The following is a 6,000-nucleotide window of genomic DNA, read 5'->3' on the forward strand; positions in this document are numbered from 1 at the left end:
TACATTTTAGAATAAGGCTGTAACAACAATATGTGGAAAAAGTGAATACTTTCCGAAGGAACCGTATATGTACGTCACAACGCAACTGATTGGCTCAAACGCATTAAGAAGGAAAGAAATTCCACAAATGAACGTTTTAAGAAGGCATGCCTGTTGAAATTTAAATGTATTCCAGGTGACTACCTTGTGAAGCTGGTTGAGAGAATGCCAAGCGTGTTTAAAGCTGTCATCAAGGCAAAGGGTGGCTACTTTGAAGAATCTCAAATATATAATATATTTTGATTTGTTTAACACTTTTTTATAGTTACTACATGATTTCAAATGTGTTAGTTAGTAAACATCAAATGTGTTATCCTAGTAAACATTCCCTGTCTTAGGTCAGTTAGGATCACCACTTTATTTTAAGAATGTGAAATGTCAGAATTAAGATAATTACTTATTTGAGCTTTTATTTATTTCATCACATTCCCAGTGGGGTCAGATGTTTACATACACTCAATTAGTAGTTGGTAGCATTGCCTTTTAAATTGTTTGACTTGGGTCAAACTTTTCGGGTAGCCTTCCACAAGCTTCCCACAATAAGTTGGGTGAATTTTGGCCCATTCCTCCTGACAGAGCTGGTGTAACTGAGTCAGGTTTGTTCTTGCTCGCACACACTTTTTCAGTTCTGCCCACAAATTTTCTATAGGATTGAGGTCAGGGCTTTGTGATGGCCACTCCAATACTTTGACGTTGTTGTCCTTAAGCCATTTAGTCACAACTTTAGAAGTATGCTTGGGGTCATTGGCCATTTGGATGACCCATTTGCGGCCAAGCTTTAACTTCCTGACTGGTGTCTTGAGATGTTTCTTCAAGATATCCACATACTTTTCCTCCCTCATGATGCCATCTATTTTGTGAAGTGCACCAGTCCCTCCTGCAGCAAACCACCCCCACAACATGATGCTGCCACCCCCGTGCTTCACAGTTGGGATGGTGTTCTTCGGCTTGCAAGCATCCCCCTTTTTCCTCCAAACATAACGATGGTCATTTTGGCCAAACAGTTCTATTTTTGTTTCATCAAACCAGAGGACATATCTCCAAAAAGTATGTACAGTTGCTAACCGTAGTCTGGCTTTTTTTTATGACCGTTTTGGAGCAGTGGCTTCTTCCTTTCTGAGCGGCCTTTCAGGTTATGTAGATATGGGACTCGTTTTATTGTGGATATAGATACTTTTGTACCTGTTTCCTCCAGCATTTCACAAGGTCCTTTGCTGTTGTTCTGGGATTGATTTGCACTTTTCGCACCAAAGTACGTTCATCTCTAGGAGACAGAGCGCGTCTCTTTCCTGAGTGGTGTGACGGCTGCGTGGTCCCATGGTGTTTATACTTGCGTACTATTGTTTGTACAGATGAACGTGGTACCTTCAGGCATTTGGAAATTGCTCCCAAGGATGAACCAGACTTGTGGAGGTCTACAATTTCTTGGCTGATTTCTTTTGATTTTCCCATGATGTCAAGCAAAGAGGCAATGAGTTTGAAGGTAGGCCTTGAAATACATCCACAGGTACACCTCCAATTGACTCAAATAATGTCAATTAGCCTATCAGAAGCTTCTAAAGCCATGACATAATTTTCTGGAATTTTCCAAGCCGTTTAAAGGCACAGTCAACTTAGTGTATGTAAACTTCTGATCCATTGGAATTGTGATACAGTGAATTATAAGTGAAATAATCTGTGTCATGCACAAAGTAGATCCTAACTGTCTTGCCAAAACTATAGTTTGTTAACAACAAATTTGTGGAGTGGTTGAAAAACGAGTTTTAATGATTCCAACCTAAGTGTATGTAAACTTCCGACGTGAACTGTATGTGTGTGTATGTATATATATAAATATATATTAATATCACACAATGGATGCCTAAGCCTATGCATGTGATGCCCTGATGCATTTAGTGCTCAAATCTCAACTATTTTCTTGTTTTCTCATGATTTGGTTGGGTCTAATTGTATTACTATCCTGGGGCTCTGTGGGGTCTGTTTGTGTTTGTAAACAGAGCCTCAGTACCAGCTGGCGAAGGGGACTCCTCTCCAGGTTCATCTGTCTGTAGGTGATGGCTTTATTATGGAATGTTTGGGAGTCGCTTCCTTTTAGGTGGCTGTAGAATTTAACGTCTCTTTTCTGGATTTTGATCATTAGCGTGTGTCACCCTAATTCTACTTTGCATGCATTATTTTGAGTTTTACATTGTACACAGGGGATGTTTTTGCAGAGTTCTGCATAAATTAGTCTCAATTTGGTGTTTGTCCCATTTTGTGAATTATTGGTTGGTGAGTGGACCCCAGACCTCACAACCATATAACCAATTGGTTATATAACTGATTTGAAGTATTTTTTTAGCCAGATCCTAATTGGGATGTCAAATGTTATGTTCCTTTTGATAGTGTAGAAGAAACGTCTTGCCTCTCAGATTGTAAGGTTTCTGTGGTGCTGATGTTAAGACCAACGTGGGTATAGCTCTTTGTGTGCTCTAAGGCAACGGTGTCTAGATGGAAATTGTTGTCCTGGCAACTGAACATTTTTTTGGAACCCCATTATTTTTGTCTTACTATACTGAATAAACTGAAACTGTCTTACTATACTGAATAAAAATATAAACACAACATGCAAAAATTTCAATGATTTCACTGTTATAGTTCATATAAAGAAATCCGTCAATTGTAATAAATAAATTAGGTCCTAATTTATGGATTTCACATGACTGGGAATACAGATATGCATCTGTTGGTCACAGATACCTTTAAATAAAAGGTAGGAGCGTGGATCAGAAAACCAGTCAGTATCTGACCACCATTTGCCTCATGCAGCGTGACACATCTCCTTCACATAGAGTTGATCAGGCTGTTGATTGTGGAATGTTGTCCCACTCCTCTTCAATGGCTGTGCGAAGTTGTTGGATATTGGCGTGAACTAGAACACGCTGTCTTACACGTCGAGCGAGCTCAATGGGTGACTGGTCTGGTGAGTATGCAGGCCATGGAAGAACTGGGACATTTTCAGCATCCAGGAATTGTGTACAGATCCTTGTGACATGGGGCTGTGTATTATCATGCTGAAACATGAGGTGATGGTGGTGGATGAATGGCACGACAATGGGCCTCAGGATCTCGTCACGGTATCACTGTGCATTCAAAATGCCATGGATAATATGTACACTGAACAAAATATAAACGCAACATGTAAAGTGTTGGTCCCATGTTTCATGAGCTGAAATAAAAGATCCCAGAAATGTTTCATAAGCAAAAAAAGCTTATTTCTCTCTAATTTTGTGCACAAATATGTTTACATCCCTGTTAGTGAGCATTTCTCCTTTCCCAAGATAATCCATCCACCTGACAGGTGTGGCATATCAATAAAATTATTAAATAGCGTGAGGGGAAATAGTACAACTAAATGCAAAAACACACATCAGACACATTTACCGTTTACTACAGTACTAAGTGGTTTAGTGAAAATGACAGTTGATGAAACAAACCCAAGCCTCCGTAGGGTTGTTGAGGGACAATCTGGGTTTAGAGTTTGTCACACCTGAGGTGACCAGTATCTCTTTGAGTGGCCTTTTATCCTCTACATGTTGAGGATTATTCTCTCTGGTATACCAGGGTGTCTGGGGTGGTATGTCCACACACACACCTAGCATATCAGTATGCAATGCCGACGTAGGCACGGCAGCCTGATAGGACTGTCTGCTATCTACAGCAGCAGGTGGTATGTGGCGGTAACGTGGACTTGAAGGGAGTCTCTGAGATGGATACTAGTAAGAGTCTTAGTCTTAATCCTGTCATTGGCCTCATTTAGGCCTTCATACTCTATGATGATGGACTGAGGCTGCATCATCAAAAAAACGGCACCCTATTCACATCATAGTGCACTACGTTTGATCAGAGTCCTATGGGTAGTAGTGCACTACGTTTGATCAGAGTCCTATGGGTAGTAGTGCACTACGTTTGATCAGAGTCCTATGGGTAGTAGTGCACTATGTTTGATCAGAGTCCTATGGGTAGTAGTGCACTACGTTTGATCAGAGCCCTATGGGTAGTAGTGCACTACGTTTGATCAGAGCCCTATGGGTAGTAGTGCACTACGTTTGATCAGAGCCCTATGGGTAGTAGTGCACTACGTTTGATCAGAGCCCTATGGGTAGTAGTGCACTACGTTTGATCAGAGTCCTATGGGTAGTAGTGCACTACGTTTGATCAGAGCCCTATGGGTAGTAGTGCACTACGTTTGATCAGAGTCCTATGGGTAGTAGTGCACTACGTTTGATCAGAGCCCTATGGGTAGTAGTGCACTACGTTTGATCAGAGCCCTACGGGTAGTAGTGTACTACGTTTGATCAGAGCCCTATGGGTAGTAGTGCACTACGTTTGATCAGAGCCCTACGGGTAGTAGTGCACTACGTTTGATCAGAGCCCTATGGGTAGTAGTGCACTACGTTTGATCAGAGTCCTACGGGTAGTAGTGCACTACGTTTTATCAGAGCCCTACGGGTAGTAGTGCACTACGTTTGATCAGAGTCCTACGGGTAGTAGTGCACTACGTTTGATCAGAGTCCTATGGGTAGTAGTGCACTACGTTTGATCAGAGCCCTATGGGTAGTAGTGCACTACGTTTGATCAGAGCCCTATGGGTAGTAGTGCACTACATTTGATCAGAGTCCTATGGGTAGTAGTGCACTACGTTTGATCAGAGCCCTATGGGTAGTAGTGCGCTGTCTCGGGAATAGGGTGCCATTTGGGAGGTAACCTGAGTCTGTCTGGATCTGGATCTGGATATGATATTGACACGGGGTGTGAAATCATCTAGTCTAATTAGTCATCGGAATGGATGGACGGTACGGGGTCTGAAATCATCTAGTTGTAACGACGGTCCTCCTCCTCTTCACCCGAAAAGGAGGAGTAGTGATCGAACCAAGGCGCAGTGGAGTTTGAACACATAATTTATTAAAGAAAACACGAACTTGACTAAACTAACAAAAACAACAAACGGTGTAGACAGACCTAGACGACGAACTTACATAAAACAAGAAGAACGCACGAATAGGAAACATAGGCTACACAAATCCAACAAACCGTAAACAGTCCCGCGTGGTGTACAGACACAGACACGGAAGACAATCACCCACAACGAACACTGTGACAACGCCTACCTAAATATGACTCTTAATTAGAGGAACGCCAAACACCTGCCTCTAATTAAGAGCCATACCAGGCAACCCAATAAACCAACACAGAAACAGAAAACATAGAATGCCCACCCAAACTCACGTCCTGACCAACTAACACATACAACAAACTAACAGAAATAGGTCAGGAACGTGACACTAGTCTAATTAGTCATCAGAATGGGTGGACGGTAAGGGGTCTGAAATCATCTAGTCTAATTAGTCATCTGAATGGGTGGACGGTACGGGGTGTGAAATCATCTAGTCTAATTAGTCATCAGAATGGATGGACGGTACGGGGTGTGAAATCATCTAGTCTAATTAGTCATCGGAATGGGTGGACGGTACGGGGTGTGAAATCATCTAGTCTAATTAGTCATCAGAATGGATGGACGGTACGGGGTGTGAAATCATCTAGTCTAATTAGTCATCGGAATGGGTGGACGGTACGAGGTCTGAAATCATCTAGTCTAATTAGTCATCGGAATGGATGGACGGTACGGGGTCTGAAATCATCTAGTCTAATTAGTCATCTGAATGGATGGACGGTACGAGGTCTGAAATCATCTAGTCTAATTAGTCATCAGAATGGGTGGACGGTTGGTGAGCTGAAAGAAGATACATTGGCACAGCACAGACAGTTGTCAAAGTTTACAGTTACTTCAAATTCTTTCAAAGGAACATCTCCAGATAAAATATTCTGGATCTCTTCCATGTGATATTCAATATGAATAAATGGTGAATTTAATGACATTGGGTACAGATGTTGTCCGTCGATCCCGATATCGCAAATCAA

This window comes from Salvelinus fontinalis, chromosome 17 (genome assembly GCF_029448725.1).
Source record: "Salvelinus fontinalis isolate EN_2023a chromosome 17, ASM2944872v1, whole genome shotgun sequence".
NCBI classification, from domain to species: Eukaryota; Metazoa; Chordata; class Actinopteri; order Salmoniformes; family Salmonidae; genus Salvelinus; species Salvelinus fontinalis.